General features: G+C 40.3%; 1 protein-coding gene across 4 annotated transcripts in view; it reads left to right on the top strand.

Annotated features, from left to right (window-relative positions):
* The window catches only part of LOC116938719 (V-type proton ATPase 116 kDa subunit a 1-like), a 276,745-nt gene that overhangs the window by 249,914 nt on the left and 11,298 nt on the right, over window positions 1–15,533 (top strand). The window lies entirely within an intron of this gene.

Genomic DNA, 15,533 nt, shown 5'->3' on the forward strand with positions numbered 1-15,533 from the left:
GCTGGTACTACACACAGCCATCCACACGGTGCTGTCTACGCTAGGGCTGGTGTCACACACAGCCACCCACACGGTGCTGTCCACGCTAGGGCTGGTGTTACACACAGCCACCCACACGGTGCTGTCCACGCTAGGGCTGGTGCTACACACAGCCACCCTCACGGTGCTGTCCACGCTAGGGCTGGTGTTACACACAGCCACCCACACGGTGCTGTCCCCGCTAGGGCTGGTACTACACACAGCCATCCACACGGTGCTGTCTACGCTAGGGCTGGTGTCACACACAGCCACCCACACGGTGCTGTCCACGCTAGGGCTGGTGTTACACACAGCCACCCACACGGTGCTGTCCACGCTAGGGCTGGTGCTACACACAGCCACCCTCACGGCGCTGTCCACGCTAGCGCTGGTGTTACACACAGCCACCCTCACGGTGCTGTCCACGTTAGGGCTGGGGTTACACACAGCCACCCACACGGTGCTGTCCCCGCTAGGGCTGGTACTACACACAGCCATCCACACGGTGCTGTCTACGCTAGGGCTGGTGTTACACACAGCCACCCTCACGGTGCTGTCCACGCTAGGGCTGGTGTTACACACAGCCACCCACACGGTGCTGTCCACGATGTAGGAACATCGAACAGCACGGCCCTTCCGAGCCGGCACCATACAGTGACATCCCCGATGTCACTACACAATGTCAAATGATATATGTGCATGCATTTGCAGAATGCAATGCAGTGTAAAGCTGAATCTACTTGCGTGCATTTGATATCTTCAAAGTATTTTGTACATGAAAACGTAATACTGTCAACAGTAAAAAAAGTCATCTATAAGCTCACCTTATCTGACATGGAAAAAACTCATGCTTTTGCCCTGTGTCTTGGTTGTTAAAAAGTTATTGGGAATTACACACAGTAGTTATATATTTTATTTTTACATATATATTTTAATTCTTTGTTTGTGCACCACTGCCAACAAAGCATCACCAATCATTTGTTGAAAAATGTAAATAGGGTTGGGATAATTTATCAAATTGGGGAACAAAAGGATACAAATTCAGTTTTCATTTACTGGCGATGCATTGAATGATTGCTGGGGATGCAGCAGGGATACTTGTAAAGTGGTATGAAAGCCATTGACACAGCCTCCTCCCTGGTGCAGAGCCATATAGTCACGTAGATAGAACAATAATAGATCACGACGTTTCGATCGCAACACAGGCAATCGTCTTCAGGTGAGAGAGAGAAAGATATAGAAACAAGGTCTTAGATAGGCCTGAGATGGGAGTCTCCTCAGGGTAAGAGGGCGGGACTAGAGATGGTCTCCCTGAGGCTGTGGAAGTGGCCACTGTATTGTGAGAGATTAGCATGTCAATGATGCATCGGTGACATAGGGAGTAGGACATCCAGCCTGTCAATACAAAAACTTCCAACCTAGTAATGCAACTCAGAGAGTCAAGTAACATCGGCAGGAAGGATGGAAACATGACAGCAGGTTAAGACTTTACCTGGTTAATCACGTCCTTCCAATGATTGGCTTCATGAACAAATCTTTGATGATAGCCAGTGGGTTTGCAGAGTACCTTCGTCTTGGAAAAATCACTTTCATGTGAGCCAACAGCGTTAAAACAATGATCAGCCACAGCCGAGGTATTGGTCCTACCGTGTTTCAGATCTGCCTTGTGTTTTACGAACACGGTCCGAGACATGTCGCTTAGTCTCCCCAATGTAACTACTAACGCAGACACAGCTTAGTTTGTAGACACCAGGGTATTGCATGTCAAGGATCACATCCTTCACGGATGGGATCAGATCACGAATTTTACGTACTGTGTTGAATCGAACCTGGATCTTGTGTTTGGTCATGATTTTGGAAATATTTTTTCGGAACCCCTGCTATGTAGGACTTGTGAAATTGGTCTTCGTAATTAAAACTACATCATTGTCATACTCACATCCCACATTAAAAGATAGAGGTATGTAATATAAGCAAGTGCAATAGAGTACTGTACCTCTATAAAAGAATGCACTTACAGCTTTTACAGCTCTTACATGGGTGCTCTTCAGCAGGTGGGTTTCCCAACTGTGTATGGAATTTCTGAAAACTATTTTATAATTTGCAGAAATGCTTTGAAAAGCTTTCACACTAGATATTACTTCAGATAATTAATCTTGCAGGACAAGAATTGCCATGGATGTAAAATAAGAAACTGTCATGCCCGTCTGCCTCTTAAGAAATGTTCTGTTCTACACTATACAGAACCCTTATCAACCGTGATATTCGGGACCTATGTTGTGGATTATGTTATACATAGAGTTATCCATGATTTTACTCCCCGCAGATATTAGGAATAATAGGGCATGTGAATAATAGGTATTTTCATGAACCCTAAAGTTGGAGTTGCAGATAATAGGGCCGTGAATAAGAAGAGTTCGCCTGTATTAATAAATGTGTAGCTATAAAATAATGCTTTGTCACTATGGCTACCAATTAAAATGTTTCTTCTGTTTCGGTGTATCACCTTCTCGGACATGTATGTATGTTTATCATCATCATAATCGGCAACAGTCAATCCATTGCTGGATGAAGGACTCCCCAAACTGCCACCACCTATCACAATACTGCGATGTAATAATACACTGAATACACCTGTATTGATGTCATCGCTCCATCTCCTCGGTGGGCATCCACTCGAGCATCAGAAGCCATGTGATAGTGCTGTTTTTATTTGACAATGCCAACATTGTGAAATTATTTAGTCAAACCAAATGTTTGCAAACATGAAAGGCTATATTTAACGTGTTATTATAAGTCAGTGAAAAGTGCATCCTTTTCCAGGAAAAAAACCCGATTATATGAAAAATTCTTACTCCATAGTGTATTTTTGTATCTTATTGTAATACATAACACATATAATTTAAACAAACAGTTTACATGGAATATGTACAACATCGCATATTACACTTACAGCTATAACCTAATAATGTTAGTTTTAAAATGAAATCTTGCTTTATAAGCTTTATAAATGGGGGGGGGGGGGGGGGGGGGGGGGGAACAGAAAATATGAAATTCACCCAAGTTTGTAGGCTACTGTACTTCATTCGTAAAATTATGTAAAATACCTTATATCTATCATTTGTTGGCGCCATAGGGGGAGAGCCTGTTGCTCCTGTGCCGGGCGGCTCTTGCCCAATTTCAAGCTGCATTAGCTCACAGGTGATAACTCAACGCCACCTGGGCAGGGGGTGGCCTTCCCTTTTGCCTTTTTGAGTGAAGCAGCTTCCACGCTAATAGAACGGTGAGGTGAGAGGGGGTTCTTTCGCCCCATTACATTTTGCAATGCATGGGTGAGCACCGGTCTCGAACAATGGATCTGCAGATAAACAGAGGCCAGCCATAATAGTTTACGTGACCGTTTGCCGTATCATGTGTGGTTGCCTCAGCGAGGCTTTCATTTTTCAGTCTGCGCCTGTTGTGCTTTTTTGTTTTTTTTTGCCAACTGTGACAGTGCTGCCAGATAAAACTATTTCGCACCGTGTATGCAGCAACGCATGACATGAGACCCATCCCATTTTATTTTCACTGAGAAAACCATTTCGCACATATTTAGTCAAGTATAAATGGCGTCATTAAGAAAAGTGTATGCCAATATTTTTTAGTTTTATGCATTGTGTAATCATTATTTGCAATAGTTTTACAAACACGGTTTTGTCCCTTGATTGCATCAGGCAACACATGCAGTTTTTATTTATACCATTAACAGGAAGATAATTATTATGGCTGCTATCGTACTCCACCTGTGTTGAGGTTATCCTGAATTTTTGTTCTTCAAAACATGTGGAGTCCTTGCTCATTATAAACGCCTGATATACATATACAGTAATACATATTTAATATCAGAAGCTTGTGCTAAAAACAAGGCAATTAAATATTTAACATTTCTGTCATGGTTATATGGCTCTGTAATTGGTGGTGTGGTCAGGTTTTCTATTCGCACTTTGTGAATAAACTTCACTGCCTTGGTGTTGCATTTTAATTATGCAACTGCAGTCGGCTGTTCAATAATGCAGCATCTTGCAATGTGATATGTAACGAGTTACTTTTTACTTGTGCAGGTGTAAGGATTGTGACAAGGAACCATATTACTTTATGTGCAATCATTTGAGTTCACGTAAGCACACGTGATATGTGATTTTACAATGTAATACGGTTGCAATGCAATTGTGATTATTGCAATGAATATTCTCTCTTACAATTGCATACAGTATTATTATTCTTCGGTTCTTTATTTTTATTCACTTTTTTTCTATCTACTTGACTTTACTGAAAGAACCAAAGAATATGAATTCCTGCAGTCACGAGAGTTTTAAGTCAGTATTATTATTCGTAATTGTTTTATGGGGGGGTTCAGGTCAAAACTGTGTCATTCAGACCCTCGACCAAAAATCTTTTACGATTCATAATGTGGACTTAAAAACACGAATATTACTGTGTACAGTTTGTAGTCAATTTCTCGAATAGATTCAAGGCCCAAAAAAAGTATTTCTAGGCCTCAAACAATAATCACCTTCTGATACAAACAGCAGATGGCTGGCAGGTTTAAGGTCATAGGACACATTTACATTAAGAACATTTAAATTCATCAGACTAAATTGAGTTTAATGACACGTTTAAGTTAACTTTTATCTATATAATAAGATATCGCAAGTATAGTTTTAGATAATGAACTTTAATGCGAGTCACCATAATTACATGGGTTGGGTTATTATGGTAAAATTACTGTCATTGGCTTTACTTCACGGTGAAATAATCACTTTAGTTTCATTAAGACTGATTACATGCAGTGAAACATTAAACACGGTTAATGTATGTTTTAAAATGTCCTGAAACTAAATGCACAAAATAGTTTAATCTTAATTACATGAAAAAAATACCACACCATTGAATCAAAACCAACATGAAGGAATCTTTGAAGGTATAAACGGACGCTTCATGATGCAAAATGCTCACCATGAAGTGGTAAGCTTCAAGTTTATAGAGCTAATATCAGCATTTTCCTAACCATTTAGAGGGTAGCCACTTAATCTTGATTTGAAGCTTTCGTGACTGCAGGAATCCATACTCTTTGGTTCTTTCGGTAAAGTAACGTAGGTAGAAAAATAATAGATCACGACGTTTCGATTACCACACAAGCAATCTTCCTCAGGTGGGATAAGACATCTCAATGTCTCCAGATGATTTGCTTGTCAGTTTCGATGTAGTCTCCCTGTTCACCAGGGTACCTGTACCTGGCACTATTGCAATCATTGAAGACTTGGTCCAACAGGGACTGAATCCTGATGTACCAACTTTGGTGAAACACTGCCTTACCAACACTTACTTCACCTGGAATGGTACATTCTACAAACAAAATGAGGGTACCCCAATGGGCTTTCCCTTATCGCCAGTGGTAGAGAATGTTTTCATGGAGAAATTTGAGACAGATGCCATCCAGACATCCACCCTATATCCCTCCTTGTGGAATAAATACGTAGATGACACGTTCGTCATCTGGCCACATGGCCTGTCAGCACTGAACCAATTTTTCAACCCCATCAATTCCATACACCCATCTGTCAAATTCACCATGGAAGTGGAAAATGATGGCAAGCTACCATTCCTGAATGTTTTGATCGAGAAGAGACCTGATGGCTCATTGGGACACTGTCTACAGGAAAGCCACCCACAGGGATTCCTATCTAAAGCCTGATTCCCACCACCATCCAGCCCAGAAGAATTCCCTCATCAAAACACTACACCACAGGGCCCATTGCATCTCCGACCAGCACCACCTAGCCAGTGAACTTGGGCACGTATGCCAAGCCCTCAAGAGGAATGGATATTCGGACCGCACAGTCCGCAAAGCTGTATCCCCAACCATGGGTAGAGAACCATCTGAGGACCCAATCAAAACTATCACCTTGCCATACATAGCAGGGGTTACCAAAAAGATTTCAAAAATCTGGAACAAACACAAGATTCGGGTTCGATTCAACACAGTACACAAAATCCGTGACCTGATCCCATCTGTGAAAGATGTGATTACTGACATGCAATACCCTGGTGTCTGCAAACTAAGTTGTATCTGTGGTAGCAGTTACATTGGAGAAACGAAACGACATGTCTCGGACCGTGTTCGCGAACACAAGACAAATTTGAATCACGGCAGAACCAATACCTCCGCCGTAGATGATCACTGCTTGAACGCTGTGGGCTCACACGACATTGTTTTTTCCGAAACCAAGGTACTCTGCAAACCTTCGGGCTACCAACAAAGATTTGTTCATGAAGCCATCCAGATATATAAACACAGACATAACTTCAACCGAGAAGATGGGTACAAATTTAGCAATCATTGGAAGGACGTTATTAACCACGTAAAGCCTTCTTAAGTGGTTGCTGATGTTTCCATCCTACCTGCCATTGTCAGAAGTTATTTCCGACTCTCTGAGTTACATTACCAATTTACATTACCAAGTTAAATGTCTTTACATTAACGGGCTAAATGTCTCACTAACAAAGCCAACGTTGCCCCTTTCTCTCAATGTGGCTCTCGTTTTTTTTTTATAGCAGACTATAACTGGCTGTGATGTTGTGTGTGTGTCTCTCTCTCTGTGTGTCTCTTTGTGTGTGTGTCTCTCGGTTTGTGTGTCTCTATCTCTGTTTGTCTCCTTATGTCTCTCTCTCTTGTCTCTCTCTGTGTGTCACTTTGTGTGTATGTCTCTGTGTGTGGGTGTGTCTTTCTGTGTGTCTCTCTGTGTGTCTCTCTCTCTCTGTGCATGGGTTTGCCTCTCGGTGTGTGTCTCTCTCTCTGTGTCTCTGTGTGTGTGTCTCTCTCTGTGTGTGTCTCTCTATATTTGTCTCTCTCTGTGTGTGTCTCTCTCTCTCTGTCTCTCTCTCTGTGTCTCTGTGTGTGTGTCTCTCTCTGTCTGTGTGTGTCTCTCTATATTTCTCTCTCTCTCTGTCTCTCTCTCTGTCTCTGTGTGTGTCTCTCTCTGTCTGTGTGTGTCTCTCTATATTTGTCTCTCTCTCTGTGTGTCTCTCTCTGTCTCTGTGTGTGTCTCTCTCTGTCTGTGTGTGTGTCTCTCTCTATATTTCTCTCTCTGTGTGTCTCTCTCTGTCTCTGTGTGTGTCTCTCTCTCTGTCTCTGTGTGTGTCTCTCTATATTTGTCTGTCTCTCTGTGTGTGTCTCTCTCTGTGTCTGTGTGTCTCTCTCTGTCTGTGTGTGTGTGTGTCTCTCTCTCCTTCCCTCGATGTAGTGTCGTTTGTTTGTCTAACGAGCTGGATGTCTCACTAGCACAGCCACCGCTGCGTTGTCTCGTTTACATTGACATGCTAATCTCTCACAATACAATGGCTACCTCCTCAGCTCTCGCATCGCCCCCCATTACCCCCCCCCCCATCTCGGTTCCCATCTTTGGGTTTCCCACTCGGTTCGGCACAATCTCTAGACCCCACCCTCTTGCCCGATGCGGCAACCCCTCCCCTCCCGGCTCTCTCTATATATAAGGACTTGTTTCAGCAGCCCGTTTATCTCACCTGAGGACGATTGCTTGTGTGGCGATCGAAACGTCGTGATCTATTATTTTTTTCTACCTACGTGAAAGAACCAAAGAGTTTCGCCACTTAATGTTTTGGATCTTTCGCTTTATTTACGATTGCTTAGTACGTGATGTCTATAAATCGGTTTGTTTGTGGAAGGTCTATGAGCCTAATGTGAATCATGCACAAGCACATCATAAAAAAGCCATGCTTAATGGTATTCCAATGATCTGAATGGTTATGAATTTTGAATTAACGACTGTCATGAGTAATTTGACGCAGTTTACATCAAACTATAGAAGTATATGACTCCAGTATAATATTTATTATTCAATTTATAACGTGCAATCATTCCAGAGGACATTGTTGTGATATACAGACATCACTTGTGGGGGGGGGGGTCTACAATGCTCTTTACACTCAATATGAAGACATTTATAATCCTAATGGCAGTCGATTATGCTTGTCGTATAATTCCAGTTCTCAGCAATGTTCACCAACTAGCAAAGCGTCGCTATTTTTTGCCCTAGACAGGCCTATTTCACACGATATGCGCTGCTTTTTGGCACAGGCAGTCTCTGTTTTATGCCCCCAGTGGGAATCGCTGGAGTGCTTCACCTTTGGATTATTCATCAAATGTATAAGTAATGAGAAAACGCATCACAACAGAGTTTTGTGTACATGCACTGCACATCTGTACGTCGTGAGAATTTTATTGTGTTATTTTATTTTATTATTTTATTCTCATTCTACGTGACTTTACCGAAAGAACCAAAGAGGAAGACATCTGTACGTGTTGTTTAAATGAAATGATTTGTTCATTTCAAATGCTGGAATGGTATATACAACACACATATATAGCAATATGATTCACAAAATGTGTATTATAATAAGAATAATGACATAAAATAAAAACCTTACTAAAGATTGAGAAGAATGAAAGTGGATGTAACAGGCACACATCGTGCATTACTCATTCAGCTGTGATACACCTGCATGACTATAAACAGAATGCCAGCCAGTTTGTTATTCTGGTCCTGTGTGTCATCGTGGAGTGTCTGCAGCCTCCAGGGCTTGCTACAACCTCAGCTTGTGCTGATGGTGCACAGCGACCCTGCCTATCAAATCCACTCCAAATACTTTCATTCATCGTGAAATTTTGAGGTGTTGTAAATTAGTAACCCGTTCCATTTTATTTCATTGGATATGTAGCTCTTTGAGCCATCCCTACGTATGTTTTGCCCACCAGAATGTGTTCATGCACACCTTGTGTAAACTGTGGAAGGTGCTCAAATATCCAGGCTTTATATTTCTCAGAATTGAAAAAAAAAACTTCACACACTTTGAACACAATCAGCCATTTTCCATTGTGGTTGAATTCTTATTGTCACATAAGAAAAACATATCAGTGAAACAAATATGTAGCTTGTGTTAGAATGGGTTGAACTAGATATTTCTGCCTAGAAATATATAAATATATATGAATATACTTCAACAGACAAAGTGAATGCAATTTCATCGTGAAGTGAACAGAGGAAAATGGAGACCGAGTATAACAAGACTAAACTCTGAGACTACAACCCTTGTAATTAGAAATTTATCTGAACAGAAGCAGCTTGATTATGCATTTCTAGAGGTCCTTGTGAGTGGGGTCAAGATATGCGATGTCACATCCACACTCTTAAAGTGCTCATAGCTCCTGCTGCTGCTGTACGACCCTCGCATATGTCGACTATGCACAAGTGGGGCGAAAATAAAGGGATGCCCACAGTTGCCCTTCATGTCAGGATTGATGTTGCTGAGTGAAGAGGCCCTGACATTCAGTTCCGATTTCTCAGTGTAACCCTATAGCGTACACCACTTGCTCATTTGCATCCAATTGGTGTCACACTTTGCATTTCTCTTACAGGGACTCGCACACCATGGCTCACACGAACACTGGTTTAAAATCATGCACAATCACCATTTGAATGCATTTTATTCTCGCTTCGTGCATACCGTTTGAAGACATTTACACTATGTTATGTTTGCACATATATAGGGATGGAACATTACATCAATTCATCATTTAATTGATGTAGATTATTGAGCTCACAATACGATCACCAATTCGTGTATTTAACAGCTAAATTGTTTTTTTTAAATTAATATAAATATGTAATGACTCCACGTGACCTAGCAAGTTAAGACACAACCCACTACATTCATCACGATGTAATAAAATAAGTGATTCTTTAATTGAATTGTGATGCTGACTCGCAATAGTTCATTGAATTGCAAGGGGGCATGTTGTTTTTCTTGTCATAATATACTTTGCATATACTGTGCCATCATCATTATCACCTGTGATCAATCTCCTTTTGGATGAAGGCATTTCCAAGCCATCGCTATCTTTCATGATCATATGGCTTTTATTATTTGTATCATCATCATTATTATGATTGTATTAATCACTAATTAAGTGCTATTACAGTAATAGACCGACTGCACTCTACGGCCATCGCTTCTAATTCCATATTGCTTCACATAACTGTAAGACTCATTCCTTACCTTTATTTTTAACATAGGTGCTGTCTCTGCTGGAGATTTGTCATGCCCATGTGCATGCACTTTTTCATGAAAGTATGATTATGAGTTCAAATCTTATTGATTTTGAAATTCATGTCCAATCTACTTATATAGAGTATTTTCTTCTCTTAATTATGCATTTTTTTAGCTTGCATTTCCTTGGCGCATAATTGCTTCCAATCCATATGCCGCACATGATAGTATGGATGGGTTTCTGACATTCTTCTTGAAGCATATCATCATATTATGTATCTAAAGAGAAATCTGTGTTTCCAAATAATGCTATTGTACACTGAGTTCCCTGGTTATTTTAGGCCAACTTTAAGGTCATGTTCCACCTTAAGCAGCTGCCTCGGACACATTGTCGGTTGCTCTCAATCTGTTTGCAGGTTTTCTCATGCATTTGCATTTTTGTAATTACATTGTTATGATGCCATTGGGTCCTACACATATATATGTACCAACAGACAAAATGTATTTTATTATTATTATGCAGGGGAGATGGTGGTATTCTGGGCTGGAAGATTTGCAGTGAGTCAGTGTGGCATGTGATAACGAGAGGTACTTGCTTGGGGTTGTGTTTCCATGGGTGGTACAACAATTGTAGAATTTGTTTGAGGGAGAAAGGCAAACAGAGAATGACTTCCTTATTCCCTATGGACATGTGTAATAGGTTATTTGTGATGGCAATAGGGCTTACAATTTTATATCTTTGTTGCTGGCTAGAGTGAATTGATACGTTGACAATGTGAGTGGTAGATTTGTGCCATTATGTATGAATTGTCTAAATCCATGACCTCAGAATTTGGCTAAGAATGTAGCATTCTAGGTCTCGGCAACCTTTGCAAAACATTGATTCCACAACAAAGATTTTAATTCTAATTTATGAACAATGACAACGTTTGAACAAATATTTAACATTAAAAAGCTCTTGCCAAGACCCTACGCTCTTGTGTCCAGCCCTCATGTTCCAGCGCCCGAATGTCATTCCACTGCACATTACCGAATCAGCCACCTCTCCACAGACTCAAACCCAAGTGCTTCATTGCTTGACCTTTGGTAACCAAGCTATGCTATCCCAATAATGACTCAGTCCTGGTCCAGGAACCTCAGCAGGGCCATGATTGTCAGTTGCCTTGCTCTGTGAGCACTGAGGCTTTGCCCCACCCACTCCATCTCCTTGCAGCCTCCTCCTGTGTACCAGCAATGGCCAGGAATGGGGGGCAGGAAGCATTTTTCTTATGTTTTTTAATATTTTAAAGTTTAAATATATAGTCTAACCAACTCGCACTTATGTGAAATACATTTTAGTTGGTTTAGACTATTTTATTTAAACATATTTTGTCATCTATTTTTAACACCAATACAGCAGGGACGTTTAATTAACCCTGTGACATCGAGACTGGTTCCAAAATTGGCCCGGCACCAGGAGTGTGGCATGGGTCAGGAAAAGGAGACCAGGGATGAGGGTTTTGAGTAGTGCGGTCACCTGTCTTAGTTTTCCCAGGTTTCGTCCTCTTTTTTGAAGCCGTTGTACTTATGGATCTGTCAGTCCAATTTTTGTCAGTGTGTAATCATACACCACTCAAAACAACGTGTTTACATGCAATTCTCCCCTCTCCTGGTATTGTAAAATGTTCTATCTATTATGCCCTACATTTTTTGTAACTCAGAGGTGGCAACCCGAGTCCAGAGTTCCTATGGGATCCATTCAGCCTGGTCACGCTGTTATGGGAACGCAGGCCCTTGGGCCATGAGTGGTGTGATAACCGAGCCAGCACGGTTCCCACTGGCAATGAAGACAAAGCAAACATCTCTCTCTCTTTGGCACAGTGCTTTCTAGATTTTCCACCAAGGTTCCATCAAGCCCTGCCCAGACATCTCCCTTACATAACTCAAACCATTTATGTCTGTCTATTTTAAATGAAACTTACTTGGTGAAGAAACATGCCATTCTCATAGTTAATCCCATTGGAGTGAAAATTGTCTCCTTCCTAGTTCATTGTGTTTACCACATGGCTCAAACTACTTCTCTCAGCCTACATAATGTCTCTAGAATTATTACATAATTGTTATGTTTCCATATTGACTCATTTAAAGTCTCGACATAGTGTAACTCCGACCCCTTCGGTTGTATCTCTTCCCGCCCTCTCCTCCTCTATATTAATTTGGTTCCACTTCTGAATATTTGTACCCCCTAATTTTTTTTTATAATCAAGTAAACGGTCCTTGCATGTTGTCTATGTATTTTCAAGTAAAACCGTAATTTTAAGACGACTTTTCAAATATATTTGTGAAACAATGGATCTGTTTGATTTCAGTTTAGTCTTACTATTTATATCATATGTTTGGTCCCGACTTTGTCCTAGCCATTGTGGCTTTTTTACCTTTCCTGGGCAATTGATATCTAATATGGAGCAGAACTAACACTGGCCAGAAGGAGTTACAAATGTTAATTGATGGGAACAAAATTAATTCCCCCGGGATACAAATTTTCAGAAGAACCAATATTTGCTTCCACTGGCAACTGAATTGTCTGGGCATGATAAGGCTACATTAGGGATCCAGGCTTTTGAGTTGCTTATTTGTGGGCTAAACTGGCTTGCTTCTCAGTGTCTGTAGAAACGTGGCATAGGTTACACCAGGGTGTTAGAAGCTGATTTCAGGTTTTTACACCATTCCATTTGACTAAATTTTCATCCATCTGTGTCCACTGAAATATGTGTTTATATACGTGAATATGTATTAAGAAATAAACCCATTATGGCAAGTGACTACAAGACGCTTCCTGGTCACTTAACAAAGCTAAGGAAAACCAACCCTAAATAGCAGTTACCATAAAAAATGCTCTACAATGCACACAAACACACCTTATCAACACATTTCCATGGTATGATTGGCAAGGCAATAATTCGAAATATCAATTCATAAGATTAATGCATGACTCGATACGATACTTATTTATTTGTGATGGTAATAAAGAGTGAACTGTGTTGCAAATACATTAATAATACTCCTAAATGGGAGAACAAAAGATATACGTATTATATTCTTGCAATAATTTATAATTAGATGTTTGTATGTGTTGAATTTCACATTTTGTGGCTCTGCCTTAAGCTAATCGCGATTCAGTGTGTCTACTTTCAGTATTTGTCTTTGTTATATGTATGTGTGTTTGAATTTAAATGAATTCTTTAGTCTGTTATTAAAATGCAAATTAATTCCAGAGTTCATTATCTAATATAATTAAGAAAATACAAATACAAATGTAACAAGCAATTCATGTGTGTTTCACGATTGTGGTCATGCATGAAATTATTTCAGCCACATTTGCTAAAATGCAACCTCTCTCATTTATTTCATCATAGCGATGTATAAAAATCTGCTACAGTCAGCTTATCAACATCAAATGCAATTCTCTCCCTTTATATCATGCCAGGTGAGATTCAAAAACTGATTGACTAAATCGTCACAAAGAATACTTGCGTAGTTTTGCAAAACCTAAACACTATATTAATGCTGAAGTTTAAAATTAAGATTTCACTATTTTCTTTAAAAATTTGGCTTGAGATATTTCACAGGCACACAATGACTTTCCTATGTAAATGACAGTGTTATGATGGGTTTTCTCATTTTTGCACCTAGTTCAGCTTTTCCCAAAGCGGGCATGCTTCTATCACCTGCAAAAACACAGTGGCAATTGATATAGTTATTGGACTGCCAATGTTATTTTTTCTTAATTTCCAGTCTGTTTTTTTTTTTGCGAGGGGGTCAGGTCAGTCAGGTTTTCATAGAAATTCATTCTGCTTTCTTTCATTAAAAAAAGAAGACATGTGCTGTGTGCAGCATGAAATGCACGATATAATAATGAAAAATAAAGCCAAGAGGAATGAAACAAGAGTGGTAGATCTCCTTGACGAAACCTGGTTCAAGCCATTCTATTCTGTTCATTACTGTCCGTTTATTGACCCCATGGAAGCCCAGCCAATGTACTCATTCTTGGATTCTATTGAAAGGCTGTTTTTGTATATATTCACCCAGATTGCAACATTCTTCATGGATATCTGCAACATACTTTCCAGTAAATCATAGTTATCTGTCAAATTATTCAACAATAGAACAGTTTGTGTTGGTGCACATGGCTTAAGCAGCCTTAAAACACATGGATAGTGTTGGTCGTACCTATAAAAGCACGTATTAAACAACCATTAACATTCGGTGCAGTGTTTCATGTGACTCGTGCAGCTGTTGTTGCAGCTTCTCGATGTAATCTGACAGCCTGCCAGAAAGATGTGACTGATGCCCTGACCCAATGACAATGCTTTCACATCTGTCACCTGTACTCGGTCAGCATAAAAGTTGTCGCCCATCTCTAACAAAATTCCTCAATGTCAGGCAGTTTAATAATTGTCTCAACATGCTACTAAAAAATGCACTGATCATGATGCGCCATGGTACTCACGAGAGAAACGCAGTGCACAATAATTAATGCAATCGATGTGTCTGTAGGAAAAGCACCTCATTCAAATTTCCTGCATTGGTTTCCCTTAGCAATGTATACAGCAACATCACATTCATTTATGTGTGTTATCTTTGGGAGGCGGGGGTCGTGGGAGAGCGATGTGACTGAGGGGAGAAAGACATGAGCGACTGCTCCCAAGAATGTGGCACTGATTGTAAATATGAAACTTACAACTATGCAGAGATCCAGTGGCTGTTGAGCGTCTACCTCTTCACACTCTCCTTTAATCCCTATTAGCCCATGATTGTACAGTCCACATCTAGTTTTTTACACCTTCTCATGCCCTGTGGCGAAATTCTCTGGCGACTGAGATAACTTGTAATGTTGGAAGACATCGCAGATGCCTCTTGGCAACGATGTGATGAATGCTGCAAACGCTCCACATGGAACTGGTTGAAATATTTTGGCGCATTTTGATCTTACTACAGTAGAATGCCTTTATCTCTTGCTGTAATATAATTTTTAGTTGTATTTCTGATTGTAGTTGTATAGATGTATAGCTTCTGTTGTAGATAGTCTTTATCTCATGCCACTGTAGAATTCTCACGAGAATACAAGTCAAATGTGAAATTATTTTCATGAGAAGTAATGTGTATATGAGGGATCTTAAAAAGTGTTATTTTTTTATGGCACACGAAAATTACTTTTTTTCATATTCTGGTACTCACAGAGCATTCTACTCTCATATGATGATGAACACAAAAGTGATGTAGCTTCAAACGAATCGACGATTGTGTCAGTAAGACTTTTGATTGGTGTCTTGTGTCATATAAACATAAGTGTACAGCAATGGTAAAAACATTTGATGCATGCCTGCATGCTTCAAGTTGCCCTAAAACGCAGTACTGTAGATTCAACT

The sequence above is a fragment of the Petromyzon marinus genome, chromosome 4 (assembly GCF_048934315.1).
Source record: "Petromyzon marinus isolate PM22_M1 ecotype Great Lakes invasive population chromosome 4, UKy_Petmar_22M1.pri1.0, whole genome shotgun sequence".
In the NCBI taxonomy this organism is placed as follows: Eukaryota; Metazoa; Chordata; class Hyperoartia; order Petromyzontiformes; family Petromyzontidae; genus Petromyzon; species Petromyzon marinus.